This window comes from Mya arenaria, chromosome 7, assembly GCF_026914265.1.
Source record: "Mya arenaria isolate MELC-2E11 chromosome 7, ASM2691426v1".
Taxonomy (NCBI): Eukaryota; Metazoa; Mollusca; class Bivalvia; order Myida; family Myidae; genus Mya; species Mya arenaria.
This window is the reverse complement of record NC_069128.1, coordinates 49966693-49994591: the sequence shown is the minus strand read 5'-3', so window position 1 is coordinate 49994591 and position 27899 is coordinate 49966693. Positions and strand designations below refer to the sequence as shown.

The window sequence follows — 27899 nt, the reverse complement described above, 5'->3', positions numbered from 1 at the left end:
CACGTATTTTTCATTCGTAAGACACAATAAATTGTCCGGTCGCAAAGTCCTATGGTTACTTGTTTGTGAAAGACAGGACTCTACACAATCTGATGGATTAGGTTTCAAAATTTCAAAAGTTGAGATTTATTTAACCTTCATATTCATAGAATGTCAATTGGAGAATGATGCATTGTTTCTGTAAGAACATGCAAGGCTGGCTTACCTTATTAAATCAAGTATGCAATGACACACTCTCTTCATCTGCATTTGTATTAAATTTGGGACAAAACTTACATAATGAATAACTGGGGTAAAACTGCTATAACAGCTATATAATATCCGCTATAAGATGTTATAAATTAAGTGCCGATTTGTCTAGCCTCTTGAGGGAAAACATGTTAACTGTCAACCGTTAAGAGTGCTAACCTTTGCAACACAATTTAGGTAAGGTTCATTCATTTTAAAAGAATAATGTACATGTTAATGAATGGTAAATTTGAGATAATATGGATAACTCCAAGATATTTACCTGACAAGCTGGAACAACATCGTTGCAGGCATTTCTCATGTGACTTCCTGTTCAGTGATTCAGTGTTGAACATCTTGGCGTATTGGCCTTCCTGAAAGAAACCAGTTGCACTAAAGATCCAATGCATACACATCAGTTCAATTCATATAAACTTAACTTAATCGGCACGTGACATAAGGTAAATATTAAGGTATGAAATCAAATCAATCATACAAGAAACTTTATTTAAAGTCGGGTTTGTCATAACAAGAAACGTAAGCTCAATGAGCTATTCTCTGGCATGAGTAACAAACACACATCACATAAGCAAACTTAAACAGAAACTGGTGAACTCGAAATAAAAGTTCCTTGGGCTAAAACACTATTTTCATTAAGCTTGTCTATGAGGATCAAAGGGCAGGCAGTCAAATGCTTTTGGGAGGATCATTAAAGCTGGACCGACATATTTGATCTCATCACGGGCTTTTTCCAAGGGTCATCCATCACCCTCACTGAGTATTTTAACATATATATGTTGTTCTGAAAGCTGTCAGGAGAGAATAAAAACATAAATTAATGTGAATAATGATCAGTTGCTCATTAATGACCCGTTCATTTAGCTCGTTTAATAACGGAAAGCCTTATGGGTTTATTTTCATCAATTTCAAGCTAGAATTCGTAATATTGGCAATTTTAAGACAATTTCAGTTTGGTTAAAACAATGTTAAGAGAGATATACTACACCGAATCAACCCCCTTGCCCCGTTTAGCAGGTATTTAGTCCAACCTGCAACAAGGACCTCTTCCCCTATAACTGCATTTTTGTCCTATGCTAATCACAGCGGTCAAAGGGAGATCACTGTTATATATTTTTATGAATCAAATGTCGTTCGCATTTTGATGTTGTGTATCCGGCTTATCACCTACCAGTCTGTCAAAAAAGCAACAATAATGTGAAAACTTTAATAATCTTTCATTAATGAAATTATGTTCCATTGTCTCCAACGTCATAAAGTGTCGTCTCAGCAGCCTACCATAAAGGCAAGACAACAATGAAATTAGATTTGATTAGCCCAAGATATTTGAATAGTCTTTTATTAGATGTTGCTACAATAAAAACGTGAATTCATTAATCCGACATTTACTCTTTATAAAACTTTATCTGCAATCAAATATGGCGAAATCTAAAAGCGATAAAGACAAATACTTACGAAAGGTGTTCACAAACTCATTAAACGAAATATTGCCATTAGGTCAAATGTTTTAATGAAATGAAAGTAGTTGTGTTTGGCAGCTCCCGCTGTCAATTCCTTCTCCTGCAGTAGGAGGCGGCATACCTGACACTTCAATATGACATTTTTCGTGAACAATATAGCATTTCAGTAATAAAGACAATTCCAAACAATTGTGTACACCTTAACCCCATGATTAACAAATAGGCAAATGACATATGACATGAAAGCCCCACAGGTTACTGTTTTAAAATAAGTCGTTGCCCAAATTTATCACATGTATAGAGATATCTACCTGTAATTCTGGTATTTGATGGACAACCAAGGACTATATCCTGCCAGGAAAAGTCCCATGTGACCTTTATATCAGGTATTTAGTGGGGGAAGTCATATTCATCTTTCTAAAGGAGAAAAAATGCACTTATGATTAATTTTTATGAAACAATAAATTGTGAAGCCTCAAACATCTTCTAAGCTGAGTTAACTACAAAGGAACCAAGGGTTATGCAATATATAAAGGATGACACACCAATTATACAATGAAAACTACAGTGACAAACCCAGTTGTCGAAACATCAAATATATCCCAGCCCGCATTTACCCGTGTTTAAACCTAAACAGCTTAACAGGGATCAGAATACAATGTGCTGTTGTACTTTTTCTTCTTAATGCAAACAAAATATCAATATGCCAGGCAAGTAAATGTTAGCCCTTATTGTTTTGATTCTCTGAAACAGTTTGACATACATGTACTTCAAAAATAAATATCTCTGAAATATCGTTGGTGCGCAATCATGAAATTTCAAGTAGCCAGTGCCCAGACAAACTAGTTAACTAAAGGATATTTAACGATTACATATTTGCGGTATTGCAAAAGACAAAAAAGAGCCTGACAAGATTTGATCAATTATTAACAGTACGTCTATTGAAAATAAGTTAAGTGTGTTTAATTCAGAATTGTCTTGGCAAACACGTGTTTAGATACTCATATTGATGCAATCAAACTGCTGATTATTCTCGTTACATCTGACACAACTGGGATGATGGTTTCACATTTTGGTGTTATGTTTTCCCAATACTTTCTCATTGATCTGTCAATAACAAAACAATACAATTAAAACACTGTAAAATGTTTACAAATAAGGTTATTAAGAATTATAGATGTCTTACTGTACCAAATGTTTCTATCGGTTTTGTAACACATGTGTAATTTACTGTAATTTTCGATCTTTAATGCCACAGAGACACTTGTTTAAAGCAAAACTGTGGTTAAAATGAATTACTAAGAGATTTTACTGTTGTTCTAATACTTGCTGGACATCACAGGATCACATCCTACAAGACAGAGCCCTTTGTAAGTTCTAGATCAGGGTTACATTATAGACCGTCTGCACGCATTGGCATACCTGAAAGATAAGTTTCAATCGCATTCATATCATGAAAATACACTTAGTTGAATATGAACAATGTAGGATTGGAATTAAAAGTAGGGCATGAAATCTAACATTTAGCCATTTGGGGTACATTTAGCAATTTGAAGGTTACATTAAATATCTAAGTGCTTTTAAAACATCTATTCTTTGGTTGAAGGCATGTTCAAAGGGATATACTTCATCTACGTACCCTCATTTCTTTTTTACTGCAACCAGTTCCTGCTTTTCTTAAACTGCATAATATTATAATCACAGCGGTTAAAGGGAGACAACCACGATTATTTTTGGCATGTCGAATCTCGTCCATATTCTGATGTCATGTCTCCAGCATTTCACCTACCAGTCTGTTAAAAAGAGCAACAATACTGTGTAAACTTTCACTTCACCTACGTACCCTCATTGCCTTTTTACTGCAACCATTTCCTAAACTAGTTAACTAAAGGATATTTAAGAACTACATATTTGCGGTATTGCAAAAGACAAAAACGATTCTGACAAGATTTGATCAATTAATAACAGTACCTCTCTTTTCTGGTATCGCAGTTGCCTCCCTTATACTTATGTGTATGGTTGAAGATTGAACACAAGCCGGTATAGGTTGGGGGTTAAACTGACAACTGGTTAATTTGACGATTGAAACTACTTAGTATACACGTTCTTTAATAAGTAAAATAACTTTAATATATGCCAATACATACGTGAAAACGACACACTGTATCCTTTACATTGAGGTCCCAAAGTCATTTCCTGGAAGGATTGAGTTCTGGGTGGTCTTTATCAACAGCGCTGATTAATGGTTAAGTAGACCACAGCTTGACATAAAACAGCTACACCTGAAGTAATATACATAATGTAACGAATTGTGAATATTATTGGTGCTGTTAATACATAAGACTCCTATTAGTTTGAGAATGGCATAGGATACCAGGAAATATAGGTAAGAACGTGGTGTTTTACCAATGTCAACAGACAAATAGTTGGTTTATACATTTACAAAGCGTGTGTATGATATGACTTACTTTATTTACTTAATCACCATTTCTATGTTCAACATTTTTAACCTGTAAGAGGAAACTGTAATTGAAAACAACCTATTACAAAGCAAGTGTGTTTTCCACTGAACTAAAAACATTTTCCATACAAAGCCTAATTATTGTCATGGATTGGCCAGTAGGGACCTTAAAATGTGAAGCCTACACACTATATTAAAAATGTTAGTTATGACCTCAACCATTACCTTCTTTTCTCAAAATGTATATCATTAGTTCTACCACGGCCCTAGAGAGACAACTGTGTTTTATCTAGTTTATCGCATACCAGATCCGTCAAAACTGTCAACAAAGTGTTCAGAAAATAACTGTCAAAGATTCGAATGCAATTTTCTGGGGTTTTTTATGCAAGCAAGGCATCCACATTCAATGTACAATACTTTAATATAGTAAAGCCTTAATATAATGCTTTTATGCTTATGTTAAAAAATCGGAGGGCGTCTGCAACAGATCATTTGTCTATGTACGTTTAGTCGAAAAAATATTATCGGTCAGTTGTGATTATCATTTAAGTATGTTTTTCTATTTTGTAAAACAATTCTTCGGAAAACAATATTTTATATTAAACTATTTAACATCACTTTCAATCTTGAAATAAATGCTCATTTGTTACGAAAGGAATTTGTTTTATTAAACAATTTAGATTTCATATCTTCAAACCAGGTCAGGAGCTTGCAGGATGAAGACTAATTGTTGAGTGTCGTTCATCTTATAGCACAGTAGTATCAAGTTTTATCTCACTCTTGCAATACTTTTCAAACACAACAGAACGTGTTATCTGCAAACTACATCTCCCTTTGCTTCAGGTTCATGCCGGACAACCCCGGACCACACGCTGTCAGGACGCGCACCTTGTGACCTTCACATCAGACATTCAGTGGTATCTACTCGTTTCCAAGTTAAAAAGGAAATTTTTACTGCAAATCGAAAGAAACACCAATCTCCCGAGCAAATATGTACACTAAGTAAAACAGAACATGGTATTATATACTAGCGTATCGGAGAGGAATGAAGCAGTATCGAACTTAAAAACGTTTTGGCAAGTGAATGGCACGGCACTCTCATTGTTATTATTGTTTGTAGCTTAAATGTGCAAAATCGGTTACATTAAATTAAATCCCCTCCCCGATTAATGTCGGTTCTTACTGTAATTATTTTCTCAAGCTGATGATTATTCAATGCATCAGAAGTGATGCCGGTTTCACTGATCATCAGACTATCATATTTCATTATTGTGTCTTTAGTATAACGCCATCATATATGTCTGTAAATAATTAGATATAATTATATTCGATAAAATTAAAACGATCAATTAATCCAGACTTGAAACGTTATTTGTATCAAATTACTAGAGGAAAAAATGGGAATATATTTTATATGTTAGCTCTCTTGTCCAACATTTACCACTTTCAAAATAGTATTTTAATAGTTGAAATAACGTATAAAATATTATAATTCGGAAGTTCCGAATATGTGCATAGCAATGTTTGAGTCCATATATCTTACCTTGATATCTACCTGTTGTTGTTATTGGTCACATCGTACCATAAAATGCCTCATGTGATCTCAAGCTCAGATATTCGGTGTTGGGCGGATGCTCGTATTAGCCTATCGGAAAAAAAACATTCGCTCAAGCTTAGCTGCTAGATCTCTTAAGTACATCAGTGATGAATGCAAGCTTTAAATCACTATGGATTAAACTGGAATAAATAATGCAAATACAAGGTAGATTGAATTTTGTGTTAAAGCCCAGTGCATTTGACAATGAGTAAATTTGTAATTTAAAAGACAACCTTCAGTATCTTATTAAAGATTTCCAAAGCAAAGAACCACCCATTTGTTGATTTACTTATCTTAACTCTTGATACTTCTGTAAAAATGCTGTTGACTTTACACCATCAGATAACTAAGGCAGCCGTGTTCCCAGTTCTGATATATTATCAATTTTAAAGACAAACGTGTAATGTATTTAAATGCGTTACTGATTTGCTAGCTGAATAGTTCAAAGACAAAACACTAGCCCCCTAGCAAACGTAATTTGTAACTACAACCAATACCTGCTTGTCTTTTAGTTGCATAATGTTCTCGTTCAAGCGGTTTAATGGAGTCAACTACTTGCCGTTTTGACATAACGGAGGCAGTTAACATTCCAATTGTTGTGTCTATAGCAATCCACATCATCGGTCTGTAAAAACAATAAATTGAAATCGAAAGGTTTCATCAACAGTCATTTACAATTATCTTTAATGTATAAATGGTTTATCTTTGAAATAGTGAAAGCATGTGGACACAGATATAAAAGTATATTTCAACTTTTGGGTTTGTAACGTCAAATGAGTTCCATGCAACATTTAGATAACCTATCAAAAGACAACAATATTAAAACATAGTCGTTGTAGTATAATTTGAATCTAGATTAAACAGATATATCTGCCAAAAACAGTTTACCATCTAGGGACAGATGGTAATTCACACAAATTGAATACAGACGAGGCAACTATTCTGTCTAGTTTCTGGTTTTTAGCCAAAGTGTCTGCCAAAAAAATGTGGTTAATGGCCGTCATGAGATGAACATGATTTAAATATAAAATGACATTACAAACTCTAGTGTTATTCCATACACTGCCTTTAATCCAAACACTAAAAAAACGTATACTCAATGAATTAGTCGGTCCTTAGAGCTTGCAGGATCGAATTCAACGTCTGTGTGTCTTTATCATTTTCAGTGAACTAGTATTAATATTTCTCTTAGTCTTGTTATTATTATTCAACGATTGTACTTTTTAACTGCAAACGACATCTGCCTTTTCGTCTGGACCACATTTTGCCAGTAAGCGTCACTTGTCATTTAAGAATCAGGAACACAGTCAAATCTGCTCGTATCCATCTAAAACAGAAAGTTTTACTAGAAATACAATCGAAACACACAACAAATATATAATTATAAACCAATTGAACGAGGAATTTATAATATATAGTGGATAAATCAGGAAACATGCGTAATATTATCAATAATTTAAATATTAAGAGCAGATCACCCAACAGTAAGCCATAATTGATAGAAATTAAGCAGTATCGAGCTCAAGTTAAATGTCTAGTACACAATTTGAAATGACACTGTCAATTACATAAAAAGTCAATTATGTTTCTGAACGTGCGAGCTTTATTGTGCAAACATGGCTGCCTTACACACCTTACACACCTTACCCGATAAACATTGGTTCTTACTATGTCCAATATGATACATGAAGCTGGTGATGATTATCTTTACTTGAGCAGTGATGCAGATTTCACTGATCCTAAGAGTGTCGTATTCCGCTGTCGTGTCTTTAATATTACGCCATATTTATCTGCCAATAACAGAAACACCACTGAGAACTTTTGAATTCTGATTAACAGATTCAGTTATAAGACATTTTCTTCAATTTGAAATGAATTCCTCCCAAACAGTGCCTATTGCTGAACAGAGCTTTCATCTTTTGTTTCATACTAGATGCAGAATTAATATCAAAGATAATCAGAACATCTTGTCGGCCATTGAAGGGTTTATTATAACTAGAACATAACCGAAAATATCATTAATGTGTATCAAATGACTACAGAAGACAGTGGAATATATTTCATAAAACATATGCCCCTTATTATACATTTTTATAACTAAAATTATGCATAACATACAGTGATTTTAGAGGCCTCTAGTTCAAATGAACATAACAATGGAGCAGTCCATATAAATATCCTAGCCTTCAAACGTTAAGCCCGTACTATACATACTTTTACATCTAATATTATGTATACTGTACTGTGTGTTTTACCTAGCAATCTACCTTCGATTCAGGTAACTGCCAGACAACCACTCAGGATCACATCCCACAAGAAAGTGCCTCAGATAACCTAAGATACAGAGCTCCTGTGTAAGAGGCGTGCACGTATTAGCCCATCTGAAAGAAGCCATTTGCCAATTTAAGTGACATTATGTTTGAAATCTAAATATGAAAGAAACCCTTCTTTGACCATTTTGGTGTACATGTAACAGCTTTATAACAAAATAACTTTACTTTTGCGCAAGCTATCGAAAAGAGCCCAAATATGTGACAATCAATATCTGTGTATTTCAAGTCTATCAATCAAAGGGAGAAAACTCCAGTTTGAGTTATAAATAGCCACTGCTGTTCACATTTAAATGTTGTGACTTACGCTTCCATTTTTAGTCCATTTTTAAAAAATTCGTTTAATAAATTGAAATAATTGTTAAAATTGAACTTGTCATAGATAAGATAATTCAGATTAAGAAATGCCAATACTGATTTAGATAGATACATCTTTCCTACATTTATTTAACTTGAGAAATATACTGTGTCTTTAAAAAAATACAAATAATTCTTGAATATTCAAATATGGTATACATTGTATGTAAAGGATTGGATATACACAATGACGCTGTGTATCAGCCAAACAATGGAACATGTATGGGAAGAATCATTGTTTTGAAAGAAATGATACAATACAACGAACTAAAAGCATTTCGTTACCAATATTCCGTGCCAACAAAAGATCCTGTTAGCCAGGTGGATTGGAATAACACTTCTTCCTCTAATCTTACGTTTTACACGTTCACCCTTTATTATTTGTACAATGTCAGTCGATGTTTAGTCAGTTGTTGGAACACTTTAATGAACTAGCATCTTCTTTAAATCTGTTTGTTTTTTCTTTCATCTGCCATTTAGTAAAACATATCTGAAAATAAATTCCTCACGGATTTTCAAAATGTTGGGTTCATAATAATGCTTTTAAAATTAACTCAAATGCGCGTATTTTGTGATGAAGATTATATCATTCAAAGTAAAAAGTTCTTTTAAATATCCTTTCCCATACATGTGAGGAATAGTACACCCATTGACACTCGACTATATCTGAATGTGGGTCACTGATGTATAGCTCCTTTACAATTACTGCGGCACATTTTATTTTGACGGGGATCCCTATCACGGATGGTTAGTAATGCTAACATACTGTAACGATAATAACATATCAGGTATCATGCCATTTATAATAATGAACTTCAATAGTAAAATATTCCTTTGGTACATGAGTTAAATACCCCAATGTCCATGTGAAGAGTACGCTTATTGACACACACCTCTAGAAACTTGTTGAATTTTAAATTTAAAATATCATCTTTACGTTATGTTATTTGGCTTTACTTTTATCAATTTCAGCCTAGTTTATCAAAACCTATATTCGGAATATTTTCGGAGGCTTTGTGTTTGTTAATCTTTATTTATCACTGTACCTGTACTGCGGTAACGTTCAAGCACTAAGAAATGATAATTATACTTTCATTTTCTCTTTCTGTAAATCAACATACAATCGAAAAATAAAATAGGAACTATTTCAGATAAGTGGTCATATGATGAGTAAAATAAGTAAGAGCCGTGGAGCCCCAACATCCCCGCTCATATCTTTGTAGATAACAACATCTAACTGTTTAACGCAAAGCGTTCAAATAGTAAATAAATAGATTTAACAGGGACTAGAGTTGCAACGATTCGCTCCGATGTATCGAACATCAGGTTTTAAACTCACTGATTCGATTCAATACAGAAACCCCAAATTTTGATTCGATCCGCATATTAAGCAGGAATGCCACAAAATTATCCGCATTCTAAACATGTCAACCTTTGTTACGAGGCGTGCAATTGGTTAATAGTCAATCAGCCATCCAAGATTTAAGAGTTTCATTCTTACAAACCTGGCGTCCCCGTTAGTGAAATTAAGAACAAAACGATGTCATTTAAATGTTATCAACTGGTAGTTTCTGTATTAAGTGTGTGTTCTTTTTTGGTTATTTAACTTTGTAAACATAATGTTGAGTTAATACAAAGTTGTTCTTGATTAAACATTATCCAACTTTTCATTGTTGCAATGTTTTAACAACCTTTTAATATACAACTTAATATTAAATAGCAGCAATTGGTAAAAAATGAATGCATCGTATCGAAAATAATCGAATCAAAATGTTTGATATCGGAATCGAATCGAACTTTAAGTGAATCGTTACAGCTCTAACAGGGACCACTTTTAAAGTAACTACCTGAGCTCGAGCACTGCGCAGCTTCAATTTATATGCAATTAATAATTATTCAAGAAGCAATGCAATATTTGGCAGTAGCGTAATGTCATAATAACTGCATAGCAAAACTGTTCATTCAAATTAAGTCCGTTTAATATACATTGACGAAGATGAACGAACTCGATATAGATATAACATGTTAAAGGGTTATTGTATTAAACTAACTTCATTACTTATTTTACAAGTGTTAGAGAACTGAACAATTATACAGATTAATTTCGTAACTCGTACCTAAAAAATACGGTTTGGCGATGACGAAAACTACCGAGCGCATACAAGAAATTTAGGTGTCCGGCATTCACACGCTCAGTATGCTTTTGTCTACAATATGGCTGTATATTCTCACACGCTTATCAACTAGTACGATATGTATATGAATGGCTTTCATAGGAATAATTTGTGACAAGTCATAATAAACAGTATTAAATCATGACAGAGAGAATACACGTGTGCTATAAAGTGCGCCTTTGGGAAGTCAACAAAACATATATCTTGAGGGTTTTGACTTGTTGAGCACACTTTTGTTTTGGCATTACATGCAAACGCAATGTTACTGTTAGCAAAATGTTGCCTTGGGTTACATATAGCCCAGGACATTGCCATGTATTTCACTTTCGGAGTTGTCGTGGGGTCTGTTTCATACGTGGTTATGTATATAACGTTTGGCATAGCATTGTGAATTGCCCCCATCGTTGTCATGTATATATAATTGAATAATACCATTAGCATTGTGAAAGGCGTCTTGGGAGAACCCGATGTATGTAGCCCTGGGAGTTGCTTAAGGAGCTGCCCCGGACATTGCCATTACTCATACGATGTGTTTGTTTAGGAATCGCCTCGGACCGACCTTGTCAAAAACAATGCTTGTGTTGCCTCAAACGTTTCCATGTATACTACCCCGGGTGTTATCGTAGATAAAGCAACTTATTGTTCTGTATATAACCGTGCATGTTGCATTTAGAACATCCCATCGACACTGCCCTGTTTAAATCCTTAAGAAGTGTCTTGGTAATTGTCCTAGCCGTTAGCATGTAAAAACCGTTGCTTTTTAGACATTTCGCTGCGTATAACCTTTGGGTTGCCTTGGGATTAGCCACAAACCATTTCCTTCAACATGAACCTTGACGTTGCTTTGGGAATTGCCCCTGAGTTTAATGTGTTTATATTACATTCTTTAATGTTGCCTAAGAAAATGCCCGATGGCATTGCCATGCGTATAACAATAAACGGTTCACTGTATATAACCCTAGGTGTTGCCTTTTCTGTATTTGTGCACATAAGTATTGCAATTTTGTCGCCAATTTTATTTGCCTTTCACAAACAAAGCTAGTTAAAACAAGTCCTTCATTACCATTGATAAGACAGACTTTAATAGTGTACCAACTTTACCAACAATGCTCTTAAAATACGCCGTTTTGCAAGGCAACAAACTTGTATTTTATGTCAAGAGAAGGAACTCTAGAAATTAAAACGGTATTTAGCATCGAAGAGTTACTTAACTTGCGTTTACTTGACATCCACACATGTACCTATAACTAAATGCAAAATCGACTAAGATAACAACCAATACGACATATTTCTTGAACTTGCACAGTGGTAAAATACTGAACATCATAATGACAAATGGCAAAACGAAAAGAAAGTGATAATTGATCAATTATTATTAGTATCAAACTTATCATCAAAGGTCACATTTATGTAGTAGTATTCCATTTTTGGTTGTAACCCTGACTTGACTAAACATAGTTCGGCCTGTAAAGTAGTGTCCCTTACTTTCAGCTGAAATTTTGGTTAAAGGCAGCTAGATTATAATTCTATGATAACTACTAAAAATCACTTAAAATTATGTCATGAAGACAGTATAGGGAACGTATAATTTTATTCAACGAAACAGATTAATAATCTTAACGATAGTTGGAATAAATACCTCTGCTAAAATGGAGCCGTTATTGCTCTTTATAAGGTTTAAATGTTGCCATTTGTTAGATATGTAACACAATGTTGTATCCACTGCCAATACTATTTGTCTGAGTGTGATATGCTCACCGCCCACAGTTATTCAACTGTGATTACAACGGAAATTGTGTATTTTCCATTAGTTCAATCTTGTTCCTAATGTGTGTTTAATTTTATTTATTTTATTTTATTTTAAAATAATACTTAATTAGATTAAATTTAGTTCAAATTAAACAGGATTTACTTGTATAGAATGCATAGCAGTGTCCCTTTCTTGAGAAACATTGCAAGGGAAGATAGAACAGTAGATAAGCCATCAGTTAAGGAAATCAATAAGGTGCATGCTAGTTGGTTACATATCCAGGTGAATAAAGACACGCTTTCCAACAAAAAAGGCATTTCCAAGCATCTGCATATGTGATTTTGTTGCGATTTATTCTCAAAAGGCTCATTAATACCTGTGTTTTATATAAAGAAAAGAAACTCTATAATCTAAAAGAGTATTCAGCTAAAAAAGTTATTTTACCATTGTTTACTTGTCATCCATACTAATTACTATAAATAAATACAAAGTATATAAAAAAGTTATTTTACCATTGTTTACTTGTCATCCATACTAATTACTATAAATAAAAAACAAAGTACAAAACCAATAAGACACATTTTGACACATATCGGCACAATAATAACCACCTAAATAGCATATTGCCGAACGAAATAAAGTGATCATTGCTGCATACAGTTTTATTGTTCACTCAAAACATACAGTATGAGAAAAGATATAAATACATGTAATGCAAGGTACATGTGTACTAAAGTATAAATATAGGGCGTTCAACCAGGCTATAAGCGTTCTAAATATATCTAATTAATTCAAACAAGATACATATTCAGATATTAATTAACAGTTCAATAATATTAAGTGCAAGCCAGGTAAGATTTACAGTGTTTTATATATTGTCATGACAAATTTGCTATGATTCATTAGGTTTGTTTGGTCATTCTCGTTCATAATACATGATAATCCAAGAATATGTTCAATATTTCTGTTTACATAGTTCAATAATCTACGCTCACATGTGTGTTTAACACATGTATAGAATATTGTAATTTTGAAATATTTCATAATACAGAGCCAGTTGTTAGAAGCAATCCTTTGATCAAAACGAATAACTGTTATTATAATAAATGCTGGACACAACATAATGAAATCCTTCCAGCTAAAGTTTTTTGTAACCTCCAGATCAGTATTGCAGTGTGCACATATTAACATATCTGAAAGAGAACATTTGCATTAATGATTCATTCGCAAGACACAGTAAACTGTCCGGTATCAGAGTCCTATAGTTACTTGTGGTTACTTGTTTGTGAAATGTCAGGACTCTACACCATCTAATGGATAAGGTTTCAAAATTGCTTAAGTTGCGATTTATTTAACCTTAATATTCATAGAATGTCAATTGAAGATTGGTGCATTGTTTCTGTCAGAACATGCAAGGCTATGTCAATTGGCTTACCACAGTAAATCAATTAAGTAATGACACACTCTGTTCATCTGCATTTGTAATAAACTTTGGACAAAACTTATATATGAATACCTGGGATAAAACTGCTACCAGCTTTATAATATCCGCGAAAAGATGTTACAAATTAAGAACTGATTTGTCTTGCCTCTTTAGGGAAAATATCAATGTCAATTGTCAACCGTCATAACTTGTGCACAATTTAGCTCAGTTTCCTTCTTTTTTATAGAATGATGTTAAAAATAGAAGGACAGCTCCATGATATTTACCTGACAACCAAGAACAACATCATTACAGGAATTTCCCATGTGACCTCCAGATCAGTGATTCAGTGTTGAATATCGGGGCGTATTGTCCTTCCTGAAAAAGACCATTTGCACTTAAGAACCAATCGCAAACACATCATTTAAATTCATATAAACCTAACTTAATAGGTACGTAGAATAAGGTAAAATATTTAGGTATGAAATCAAGTCCATCATACAAGAAACTTTATATAAAGTCGGGTATATGATAACAAGAAACATAAGCTCAATGAGCTATTCTCTGACATGAATAACAAACATACATAACATAATTGAACTTAAAAATAAACTGGTGAACTGTAAATAAGAGTTCCCGGGGCTAAAATACTATTTTCATTAAGCTTGTCTTAGATGAGATCATAGGGCAGGTAGTAAAAATGCTTTTGAGAGGACCATTAAAGCTAGGGCGACATATTTGATCTCATCAAGGGCTTTTTCCAAGGGTCATCCACTTTCCTCACCGGGTATTTTAACATATATATGTTGTTCCGAAAGCTGTCATGAAAGAAGAATGAAAAAATATATCAATATGAATAATGATCAGTTGATCATTAATGACCCATTCATATAGCTCGTTTAATAACATCAAGCCTTTTGGGTGATACACTACATCGAATCAACCCCCTTGCCCCGTTTAGCAGGTATTTAGTCTTTACTGCAACTAGTGCCTGCTTGCATAAAAACTGCAGGTTTGCCCTATTCTTTTTACAGCGGTCAAAGAGAGACAACTGAAATATCTTTTGATGTCCAATGTCGTTCACATTTTGGTGTTGTGTCTCCGGCATATCACCTACCAGTTTGTCAAAAAAGCAACAATTATGTGAAAACTTGTATGATATTTTACTATTTTAATCATGTACTATTGTCTCCAATGTGATAAACGGTCTTCTCCAAAAGTTATCTGTAGCCTAAAATGAAGACGACACAATAATAAAATTAAATTTGACAAAAATAAACATAACATTGATAAGCCCAATATACTTGAATAGTCTTCAATTAGATGTTGCTAAAATAAAAACGTGCATTAATCTGCAATCAAATATAGCGAAATCTTTTATCGATAAAACACATACTAACGAAAGGTGTTCACAAACTCATTAAACGAAATATTGCCGTTAGGTCAAAGGTTTTCGTGAAATAAAAGCAAAGTAGGTGTGTTTGGCAGCTCCCTCTGTCAATTTCTTCTCCTTCAGTAGGAGATTGCTTACCTGATACTTCAATATGACCTTTTCCGTAAACAATACGGCATTTCAGCAATAAAGACAATTCTAAACAATTGTGTTCACCTTAACCCCATGATTAACCAATAGACAAATGGCATATGGCTATAATGGCTCAACAAGTAAGTGTTTTGAAAAAAAAATCGTTACCCACATGTATCACATGTATCTAGATATCTACCTGTGATTCTTGATATTCATCGGACAAAAAGGCTATATCCTGCTAGGAATAATCACATATGACCTCCATATCAGGAATTTAGTGGACAAGTATTATTCCTCTTTTTGGAAGAGAACAATGCACTCACGATTATGTTTTAGTACACAATAATTTGTTCAGCCTCAATAATCATCTAAGCTAAGTTAGCTACAAAGTTACTAAGGGTTAGGGAATCTACTGAAGATTAGAACCAACACATCAATTATACAATGAAAACTACAGTGACAAGCCCAGTAGTCGAAACTTCAAATATAACCCAGCCCGTATTTACCCGTGTTTAAACCTAAACAGCCCAACAGGGATCAGAGGGCAATGTGCTGTTGTACATCTTCTTAATGCAAACAAAATATCAATATGCCAGGCAAGTAGATGTTAGCCCTTATTGTTTTGATCCTCTGAAACAGTTTGACATACATGTACCTCAAAAATAAATATCTCTGAAATATCGTTGGTGCGCAGTCATGAAATTTCAAGTAACCAGTGCCAAGACAAATTAGTTAACTAAAGGATATTTAAGAATTTCATATTTGCGGTATTGCAAAACGCAAAAAAGAGTCTGACAAGATCTGATCAATTAATAAAAGTACGTCTATTTTCTGGTATCGCAGTTGCCTCCCTTAGGCTGTTGTTAATAGTGGATCTGAAGATTGAAGACAAGCCGGTATAGGTGGGGGGTTAAGATCTGACATTTGTGGGGATTTACAAACCAAAAAGCCGGTGTTAGACTGACAACTGGTTAAATTGAAGATTGAAACTACTTAGTGTACACATACGTTAATAAGTAACATTTATTTTTAAGTGTACATGACTGCTTAACTGGAAAGGTTAATGTTTTTTGCAATTGAACTTTTAATGCAAATATCATTTTTCAGATATGCCAATACAAACGAAAAAACAACCCACACTGGATCCTTTACATTGAGGTCACTATAGACATTTCCTGGAAGGATAGTGTTCTGGGTGGTCTGTTATTTACCAACAATGCTGATTCATGACTATGTAGACCACAGCTTGATATCATACAGCTACACTTGAAGTAATATGCATAATGTTACGAAACGTGAATATTATTTGTACTAGTAATACATAAGACTCCCATTAGTTTGAGAATTGCATAAACACAAGGAAATATATGTAAGAACTTGTTTTGTTACCTATGTATACAGACAAAAAGTTGGTAAAAAAAATAACTTATAATTAATCTAGCATGATAGGAAATATTCTTTGAGAGTATTGCTTAGAGAAGGTATGATATGTATCATATTATTTTGATATTACACCTATCAGTGTTACAGAATGTTTAAAATGTTAACAGTTTTAACATAATAAGTAGTTGTATGTGTTCGACAGATGTTATATAAATTTGAACAATCATAATAAGATATTAGCCCATGTAATTTATTTCAATAAGTTGTTAATTTAGTCAAAGAAGTCCGCTGAAATCTTTTCTTGTATTTGAATGCCATATCTTGTCGAGTGGGTGTAAGCCATCCCACTGCAAACAGAACTCTTTTTCCGTTAAGACAAAGGATAAAGAATATTCAGTGAAGCATCTTACAGTTCTCATTTTTTTCTATTTTTTAAAGCAAATAGGTATTTTATACACATTTACAAGAAAGACCTGTCCAGGTGAGGATCGGCCTTCTTAATTCCATGTAGTTTTTGGAGACCCTTATTTCCTTTGGGAGGCTGTTCCATACTTGACTGGCCTCAAAGCGGAAAGAGTTTTACCCATATTTAGTTGTTCTTACTGATGGAACGTTTACACATTTTTCGTATCTCAGATTAAAATGACATGTCTTAAGATTTACAAGGATTTGAACATATTCTGGTGAGATACCATACAGACATTTGTAAGTTTCAATAGCAATGTATCTTACCCTGCTCAAATGTAATGTTGGCAATTGAACTCTTTAATGAAGATTTTCGTAAGTTGAGGTAAAATCATTAAAAACAGTTTTTAAAGATCTGTATTGAATCTTTTCCAATTTTTCTGTGTTGTTCTTCCTACAAAAATGCCAAACGTCAGGACAGTAGTTGATATATGATCTGATAAAAGATTTAAAGATATAACCTTAGTATTGGTTGTCAAAATTTGCTGAAGAATGTTCAATTGCTGAGCATCTTTTTGCGCATTTTAGAAATCTTGGCATCAACATTTAATAAACTATCTACCTCAACACCTAAATGTTTCAATTGCTCTTCACAAAGAAATGTGTGATTAAGTATATTGAATTGTTTTATTTCTTTAACAGACCTTGAGCCATCCGAATGCAATATTCTGTATTTCTTCCGATTTAAATGCAGACAAGGTATTCACATGCACTGTACAATAATATATATAATATAACGTTGTAAGATAATGGCAAATATTCGGACGGCGTCCACAGCAGATCACTTGTCACTGTAACTTCAGTCGAAAAAGATTATCGGTTAGTTGTGATTAACATTAAAGAGTGTTTCCCATTTGATCAACCAATTAAGGAAAACAATAACATCTATCAAACTACTAACCATCAATTTCAATTTTGAAATAAATGCTCATTGGTTACCAACTGAATTTGTTTTGTTAAAAATAAGTTAGATTTCAAATATTCAATACTGGCATGGGGCTTACAAAATAAAGATTAACTTTTGAGTGTCGTTTATATTATAGCAAAACAGTATCAATTTTATCTCACTTTTGCAATATTTTGCAAACATAAAAGTAAGTTTTAACTGCAAACTACATATACCTTTGCTTCAGGTTCATTCTGGACAACGCTGGAATACACGCTGCCTGAAATCGCCCCTTGAGACCTTCTGATCAGACAGTCAGTGTTGTTTGCTCATTGTCATCTTAAATAGAAAAACAACAACACCAATATCCCGAACGAATATGCACACTAAGTAGGCCGAAACGTTACATACTCTGGGCTAAACAGGAAACTAGCGTAGAATTATTGATCTATTAAGGCCGGGACACCCCACAAGTAGCCATTTGAGGCTATTTGAGGGGAGTCAAGCAGTCTCGGGCTTGAAAAACGTTACGGCAAGTAAATGACACTGCCAGTTATGTCAAAAGTCTGTAAATATCTACCTGGTAGTTCTAATACAGTTTGTAGCTTAAATATTCAAACACGGTTACATTAGATCCCCACCTTGATCAATGTCGGTTCTTACAGTGACCATTTTCTCAAGCTGAAAATAATTCTCTGCATCAGAAGTTATGCCGATTTCACTGACCACTAGCTTATAATATTTCAATGTTTTGTCTTTAGTAAAACGCCATCATATATATCTGTAAATAATTAGGTATCAATCATTGTGTTCGATAAGAATCCATTTCTAAAAAAAGCGAGCATAGCTTAACAGATATCAGCTTTTGTGAAGTTCTGGTTCAACAGCTCTATTGAATACAACAATACTATAACAGACAATTAGCTTTCTTTTTTATAAAACCAATTATTCCAGACTTGACACGTCATTTGTATCAAATTACTACTGGAAAACATGGAATATATTGTGTGTGTATAAGTTCATTCATCCAACCTTTACCCCTTTCTTAATAGAATTTTAATAGCTAAAATAACGTATATATTTCTATAATTCGGAAGTAATGCAATGTTTGAGTCTATATATCTTACCTAGATAAATCCAACTGACCTGTTACGGTTATCGGCCACAACCTACCAGAAAATGCCTTATGTGATCTCAAGCTCAGAGATTGAGTGTTGAACGGATGCTCGTATTAGCCTATCGGAAAGAAAACATTTGCTCAAGCTTATCTGTCAACTCTCTTAAGTATATCAGTGATGAATACAAGCTTTACTTCACTGAACTCTGGCTAAAACTGGAATAAATAATGTTATACAAGGTGGATTGCATTTTGTTTTAAATCCCAATGCATGTTACAAAGAGAATTCCATTGAATTGTTATTTAATGGAATACACACATTGTAGTTTGTTATCATAACAAATACTTAAAAAGCAAAGAACAATCCATTTGTTGATTACTTATCTTGACACTTCTCTAAAAATGCTGTAGACTTTACACTATCAGATGACCATAAGACAGCCGTATTTCCAAGTCTTAAATATATTCAATTTGAAAGACAACCGTCAATTGGGTTTAATTTATTTAAATGCGTTTCTGATTTGTAAGCTGAATATTTCAAAGACAAAACGCTCCCCTCCCCCCCATAAACGTCATGTGTAATTGCAACCAATACCTGCTTGTCCTAGGCCTTAAGCTGCATAATATTCTCGTAACAGCGGTAAAAGAGATTCGACTACGATGTTGTGTCTATAGCAAACCACCTCATCGGTCTGTCAATAAAAGCAATAAATTGTAATTGAAATGTTTACAAACAGTCATTTACCATTAACTTCAATTTATGAAAGGCTGAATATTCTCGTTAAAGCGGTTCTAGGGATTCAACTACGATCCCGTTTTAAGATAACGGAGCCAATTAATATTCCAATGTTATGTCTCTAGCATTCCACCTCATAGATCTGGCCAAAAAGAAATATATTAAAATCAAAATGTTTCAATTACAGTAATTTACCGTTACTATATGAAAGGTTTATCTTTGAAATAGTGAAAACAGGTTGACACAGCTATAAGTGTATTTCAACTTTTGGTTTGTAGCGTCAAATGAGTTCCAGGCAAGACTAAGATAACATATAATAAGACAACAATATAAAGACATAATCATTGTGGTAATAATTTGAAACTAGATTAAACAAATATACTTGCCCAAATAGTTCAACATCTAGGGACAGATGGTGTTTCACACAAATTGAATACATAAGAGACAACAACAAAAAATGATACCCGTGATAACATGTTTCGGAGTTGTTTCCAGTAAAATATTGAAAATGAATTTCGCTTGTTTTTGCTTAAAATAGCACCAAGAAGGGTTTAAATAGAAGAAAGACCACTTGTTAGTAGAAAATAGTATTTAAGTAATATATGTTGTGTTACCGCGTTGGACGTACTGCCAATGGCGATTCTTGATGACTTTTTTAACAAAATATATATTGCCAATAAATATTTAAATGAAAAATAAGCAATAATTGATTCCGTCTAATTCCAGCCTTTTAGCCAAACGTGTCCTAAATCTGCCAAATAAAATGGTTGTCATGAAATAAACATGATTTTAATATGAAATTACATTACAAACCCCTATTGTTTTCCCTTACACTTACTTTAAAGCCAACACGATAATAAATAAACGTATATCCAATGCCTTAATTAGCCTGTCCCTTGATTATTCATGATCAAATTCAACGCCATCTGCATTTTCTTTCTGATTTATTACGAATACCTTCTGTCAGAAAACGTCCCTTGTCATATTGGGATCGGACATCAGTCAATTCACCTCGTATCCATCAGAAAGAGAACATTCAGTAATTTCTTCAACAAATATATAAACAAAGTGAAAGAGGGACAATTATGTACAATATATAAAGAGTCAAGCAGGAAACTTGCGTTAAATTACTAATTATATAAATATTAAGTGCAAGACACCCAACAGTAAGCCATTGTTGGCAGATATCCAGCAGCTCAAGTAAAATGTCTACGCCATTTTAAAAATGACACAGTCAAAAACCAAACAAGCAATTTAATGTGCAAAAATGGCTGCCTTACACCCCTTATCCGATAAATTTTGGTTCTTACTGTGTCCAATACGATAAATGAAGCTGGTGTTGATTCTCTGTACTTTAGCAATGATGCAGGTTTCACTGATCCTCAGGATATCGTATTCCGGTGTCGTGTCTTAAGTATTACGCCATTATTATATTCCTGTCAATAACAAACATTTTAAATATGTTACACGACATTACCTACAATTTGTAATGATTTTCTCCCAGACAGTGCATATTGCTGAACACGGCTTTCATCTTTTTATCCAATTCTAGATAAAGAATTATCATTACAGATATTAGAAAATCTTGTCGGCCATTGGAGTATTTATTATAACTAGAACATAACCAAAGAATATCATTAATGTGTATCAAATGACTACAGAAAACAATGGAATATATTTCATCAAACATATGTCTCTAATCATACATTATTTTAATAACTAAAAGTATGTATAACGTTCAGTTCTTTTAGAAGCTCCTAATTCATATGAGCTTCACAGTGGTGCAGTCCACATGGATAGCTTAGCATTCAAACGTTTAGCCCGTACTATACATATTTTTACATCTAATATTTTGTATAGAATACTGTAATTTTAAAAGCTTCAAATGCGTATGTGCACTGCAGTGCTATATGCTTTACCTAGCCATCTACCTTCGAATCTGGTAATTGCCGGACAACCACTCAGGATCACATCCCACAAGAAAGTGCCACAGATAACCTCAGGTACAAGGCTCCAGGTGTGAGACGAGTGCACGTATTATGCCATCTGAAAGCAGCCATTCGCCAAATTTAATGACATTTTGTTTGAAATCCAATTATTAAAAAACCCTTCATCGATCATTTTGGTGGACATTTAACAGCTTGAAAACAGAAAAAAAACTAAACTTTTGCGCAAACTAGCGAAAAGAGCCAAATATCTGTGTATTTCAAGTATATCAATCAAAGGGAGAACACTCCAATTTGAGTTATAAATAGCCACTTCTGTTACATTTAAATGTAGTGGCTTACGCATGAAAAGTCCAATTTTTTCAAAAATCGTTTGATTAATTAAAATAATTGTTTAAATTGAACTTGTCATAGATAAGTCAAAATAAGAAACGCCAAGACTGATTTAGATAGATTCATATTTTCCTATATTTATTTAACCTGCGATAAAACTGCCTTTAAATACGATTTGATTAAATTTGATATAAATTTTATGAAAAGGTTTGAATATACACAAGGACGCTGTGTACAAGGCGAAAATGGTACATATATGTGACTAATCATTGTTTTGAAATAACTTCTACAATACAACGAACCATATATGAGTCAATATGAGTTTGCTGTTTTTTAAAGACTGATGTTTACAAATTATAGATTCTACGATTATTTTATTATTATTTTTTGACTTTGTGTCATTTAAACAGACATGTTGAAAGGCGTAAACATTTGTTTTTGTTCCAACAAAATAGTATGTCTTCGTCTTCCTCTAAACTTACGTTCTACACGTGCACTCCCCATCATTTCTACAATGTCAGTCGATGTTTAGTCAGTTGTTGGAACACTTTAATAAACTAGCATATTATTTAAATCCGTTTGTTATTAATTCATCTGCCATATAGTAAAACATTTCTGAAAATAAACTCCTCACAAGCTCTCAAATTGTTGGTTTCATAAGAATGCCTTAAAATTAACTCCAATGCGCGTATTTTGTGCTGAACAATATCTAATTCAAAATAAAAGGTTTTTTTTAAATACCCCAATACATACATGTGAGGAATAATTGACACTAGCCTACCTGAATGTGGGTCACTGATGTATAGCTCCTTTACAATAACTGCGACAAATTTATGTTTTGACGGGGATCCCTTTCACGGATGATTAGTAATGTTTACGTTCTGTAACGATAATAACATATCAGGTATCATGCCAGTCATAAAAAGAGCTAAAATAGTAAAATATTCCTTCAGTACATGAGTTAAATAGCTCAGTGTTTGTCAATTGGAGAAACTTGTAAAATATCATCTTTACTTTGTTTTCATTTCTATTAAATTCAGTATCGTTTACAAAAAACCCATATCCGGTATATTTTCGGAGGCACAGTCGGTGATTGTTGTTTGTTTTAAATATATCACTGTGATTGTACTGAAATTACTTTCAAACCCAAAATATTGATAAGTATACTTCCATTTTCTCTTTCTGTAAATAAACATGCATCCGTGACCCTGTCACCGAAAGGAACTCTCAGTTTAGGGGTCCTATGAAGAGTAAAACAAGAAAGAGCGCTGCAGCTCAAACATCCCCGCTCAAATCCTTGTAGATAAAAACCTCATTTTAAAGCGTTCAAAGAGTAAAAAGGTAGCTTAAGTGGGATCGCTTTGAATGTAAATACCTGAGCTTGAGTGCTGTGAAGCTTCCATTGATATGCAATTCAAAAGTGTGAAGCAATACATTATTTCTGAACAGCTTAATGTCATAAAAACTGCGTATTAATACAGTTCATATAAATTATGCCCTTTAACGAAGATACACGGACTTGATATTTATGTATCATGTTATAAAAATAAAAAACACCAAACTACTAACTTTACAAATGTTAAAGAATACTGCACAATTCTGCAGCATAATATCGTATTTCGAACCTTAAATAACCTTTACGGTTTGGCGATGACGAAAACTACCCAATGCAGTTACATCCCGCTCTGTTGAAATTTTGGTGTCTAGAATTCACGCGCTAAATTTGATGTGGGAACTTTTGTTTACAATGTGGCAGAATATTCTAACATTTATTTAACTATTTACTAGCACGATGTGTATATGAATCGCGCTCTGAGAAATACCTTGTGACAAGTATACTCAACAGTTTTAACTCAAGAAGACAGAACACCCGTGTGTTGTAAAGTGCGGTTTATGGAGGTCAACAAATCATAAATGTTGAAGGTTTTCACTTTGTAAGCACATTCTTGTATGCATAATACTGCATTGTTATATGCTGATGAATAACTTGTGATCATTGTGATCATTAGTCATATATATGGCCCTCGACATTGCCATGTATATCGCTTTCGGAGTTGTCGTGGACTGTGTTTCATATGTGCTTAGTATATAACGTTTGACATAGCTTTGTGAATTGCCCAATCGTTGCTATGTATATATAATTGAATATTACCATTGGAATTGTGAAATGCGTTGCAATATTTTTATCTGTGAGAATTGTCTTTTGAATATCCCGAGATAATGCCATGTGTGTAGCCCTGGACGTTGCTTCAGGAGTTGTCCTGGACGCTGTCATTACTCATACGATGAATTTGTTTAGAAATCGCCTCGGACCGACCTTTTCAAAAAACAACGCTTGTGTTGCCTCGAACGTTTCCATGTATATTACCCCTTGTGTTGTCATAGGTAAAGCAATTTATGTTGTTCTTTATAAAACCATGCGTGTTGCATTTAGAACTTCCCATCGACATTGCCCTCTTTATATCCTTGGGCAGTGTCTCGGGAATTGCCCTAGCCGTTACCATGTTTATACCTGTGTGCGTTGCTTTTGGAATTCCCCCAGACGATACCTTTTTAATAACCCAGGACAGTGCGCTGCGTATAACTTTTGGATTGCCTTTGGGTTTGCCACAAACCATTTTCCTCAATTTGAACCTTTGCGTTGCTTTGGGAATTGCCCCTGAATTTAATATGTAAAAAATACATTCTTTAATGTTGCCTAAAGAATTGTCCGTTGGCGTTGCAATGCGCATTTCAATGAGCGATTCACTGTATATAACCCTGGGTGTTGCCTTGCAATTTGTTGCCAATTCCATAGACCTTTCGCAAACAAAGCTAGTTAAACCATACCGTCATTACCATTGATAAGACTATTTAAAATGTATCAACTTTACAAACATTGCTCGTAGTCACGGGGCTAGCAAAAGTCCTTAAAATACGCAAGGCAAGCGCAACATACTTGTATTTTATATCAAGGGCAGGAACTCTAGGATTTTAAATGGAATTTAGCATCGAAGAATTTCTTAACATTTGTTTACTTGACATCCACACCTTCAGCTAAAGTTCGGTTAAAGACCGCATGATTATAATTGTATGATAACTATTAATCCCCTAAAATTGTGTCGTGGAACAGTTTAGAGAACATATATTTTTATTCAACGAATCTGATTTTCATTTTAACGATAGTTGGAATCAATACCTCTGCTGAAATGGATTCATGATGTACTCATATTGATACATATACAGTTTGGCTGTCGTGTATGCTTCTTGTGTGTGCGTAGTTTAAAACCTGGTAATAAAGTGTTGTGAAATGAAAACGTGCTCGTTCTTCATAAGGTTTAAATGTTGTGATTTGTTCAAAATAAATTACGGTGTTGTATCTTCTGCCAATTATCATTGTCCGAGTGTGATTGCTCACTGCTCACTGTAATCAACTGCAATTACCACGGAAAGTGTATATTTTCCATTAATTCATTCTAGATCTCAAACATAGTTCAAAGTTAAAATTGAACATTTTTACTTGTATGGTAGTGTCTTTTTTGGGTAACAAGGCGAGGTAGAATAAACGGTATATAAGTCATCGATAAAGGGTGATTAAAGACGCGCTTTCCACCAAAAAAGGCATACTCCAGCATCTGCAAATCGTGATCTTTTTGTGTGTAGACAAAACTTATTCATTCCCTAAAGGCTCAATAATACTTGGGTTTTTTAATCAAGGGAAGAAACTCTATAATTTAAAAGACCATTCAGCTAAAAAGAGTTCCTTTACACTTGATTACTTGTCATCCATACTAATTACTATAATTAAATCAATTAGACACATTTTGACTTTGTATATCGGCACAAGAATACACACCTCAATGAAACATTGCCGTACGAAAGAAAGTGAGCATTGTAACAGTTTTATTGTTCATGCAAAACATACAGTATGAGAAAAGTTGTAAATACATGTAATGCAGATTACATATGTAATACATATGTAATACAGGATAATAAGAGGGCGTTCATCAGACTATAAGCGTTCTAAATACATCTCACTTATTCAAACAAGATACATATTCAGATGAATTAACAGTTAAATTAATATTAAGTACAAGCCAGGTAAAATTTACAGTGTTTTACATATTGTCATGACAAATTTTCTACCATTTATTAGTTGTGTTTGGTCATTCTCGTTCATAGTACATGGAAATCAAAGAATATGCTCAATAGTTCTGTTAACATAGTGTGATAATCCACGTTCAAGTGTGTAACACAGGTATAGAATATTGTAAATTTTAAATCTTTTTTAATACAGAGGAAGTCGTTAGAAGCAATCCTTTGACCGAAATAAACTACAGTTATAATTATAAATGCTAAACATAACAGGGTAAAATCCTTCCAGCAATAGCCTTTTTTATTGCGAAAAGTCTTGGCATAACTGAAAGAGAACATTTGCACGTATTTTTATTCGCTCGACACAATAAGTTGTCCGGTCACAAAGTCCTATGGTTACTTGTTTGTGAAATGACAGGACTCTACACAATCTGATGGATTAGGTTTTAAAATTTCAAAAGTTGAGATTTATTTAACCTTCATATTCATAGAATGTCAATTGAAGAATGGTGCATTGTTTCTGTAATAACATGCAAAGCTGGCTTCCCTTAGTGAATCAAGCAATGACACACTCTCTTCATCTGCATTTATATTAAATTTGGGACAAAACTTACATAATGAATAACTGGGGTAAAACTGCTATAACAGCTATATATTATCCGCGAAAAGATGTTACAAATTATGTACTTATTTGTCTTGCCTCTTGAGGGAAAACATCAATGTTAACTGTCAACCGTTGGGTGTCATAACTTTTGCAACACAATTTAGGTAAGGTTCATTCATTTTAAAAGAATAAAGTACATGTTAATGAATGTTAAAATTAAAATAAGATGGATAACTCCAAGATATTTACCTGACAAGCTGGATAAACATTGTTGCAGGCATTTCTCATGTGACTTTCAGTTCAATGATTCAGTGTTGAACATCTGGGCGTATTGGCCTTCCTGAAAGACACCATTTGCACTTAAGATCCAATCGCATACACATCATTTAAATTCATATAAACTCAACTTAATCGGCACGTGACATGGGGTAAACATTAAGGTATGAAATCAAGTCAATCATACAAGAAACTTTATTTAAAGTCGGGTTTATGATAACAAGAAAGATAAGTTCAATGAGCTATTCTCTTACATGAATAACAAACAAACATAACATAAGCAAACTTAAACAGAAACTGGTGAACTGGAAATAAAAGTTCCTTTTTCATTAAGCTTGTCTATGAGGATCAAAGGGCAGGCAGTCAAATGCTTTTGGGATGATCATTAAAGCTGGACGGACATATTTGATCTCATCACGGGCTTTTTCCAAGGGTCATCCTTCACCCTCACAGTGTATTTTAACATATATGTGTTGTTCTGAAAGCTGTCAGGAGAGAATAAAAACATATATCAATGTGAATGATCAGTTGCTCATTAACGACCCGTTCGTTTAGCTCTTTTAATAATATAAAGCCTTATGGGTGTAGTTTTATCAATTTGGAGCTTGAATTTGAAATATTGGCAATTTTAAGACAATTTCAGTTGGGTTAAAACAATGGTAAGAGAGACATACTACACCGAATCAACCCCCTTGCCCCGTTTAGCAGGTATTTAGTCCAACCTGCAGCTAGTACCTCTTCCCCTAAAACTGC

The 27899-nt window shown here is 33.7% G+C and overlaps 4 long non-coding RNA genes across 13 annotated transcripts in view; all 4 read right to left on the bottom strand.

Annotated features, from left to right (window-relative positions):
- Positions 1-2775: 2775 nt before the first annotated feature.
- Positions 2776-3976, bottom strand: LOC128240660 (uncharacterized). Its single transcript, XR_008262261.1, has 3 exons — positions 3854-3976; positions 3346-3499; positions 2776-3128 (listed from the first exon to the last, which is right to left on the bottom strand). It is a non-coding gene; the product is annotated as an uncharacterized LOC128240660 (long non-coding RNA).
- Positions 3977-4618: 642 nt separating this feature from the next.
- Positions 4619-6389, bottom strand: LOC128240662 (uncharacterized). Its single transcript, XR_008262264.1, has 3 exons — positions 6262-6389; positions 5711-5812; positions 4619-5088 (listed from the first exon to the last, which is right to left on the bottom strand). It is a non-coding gene; the product is annotated as an uncharacterized LOC128240662 (long non-coding RNA).
- Positions 6390-6916: 527 nt separating this feature from the next.
- On the bottom strand, positions 6917-9085 carry LOC128240663 (uncharacterized). Its single transcript, XR_008262265.1, has 4 exons — positions 8737-9085; positions 8020-8145; positions 7433-7554; positions 6917-7091 (listed from the first exon to the last, which is right to left on the bottom strand). It is a non-coding gene; the product is annotated as an uncharacterized LOC128240663 (long non-coding RNA).
- A 3946-nt stretch (positions 9086-13031) lies between these two features.
- LOC128240648 (uncharacterized) overlaps positions 13032-27899 on the bottom strand; it is a 38175-nt gene continuing 23307 nt past the window's right edge. For 9 of the 10 annotated variants that reach the window (XR_008262226.1, XR_008262235.1, XR_008262232.1 and 6 more), the window contains 2 exons: positions 14086-14176; positions 13032-13568 (listed from right to left, as the gene is read on the bottom strand). This is a non-coding gene — a long non-coding RNA (uncharacterized LOC128240648). Of the gene's footprint in view, positions 13569-14085; positions 14177-27195; positions 27211-27899 lie in introns of those variants that run through there. The other variant, XR_008262230.1, reaches the window with a different exon arrangement.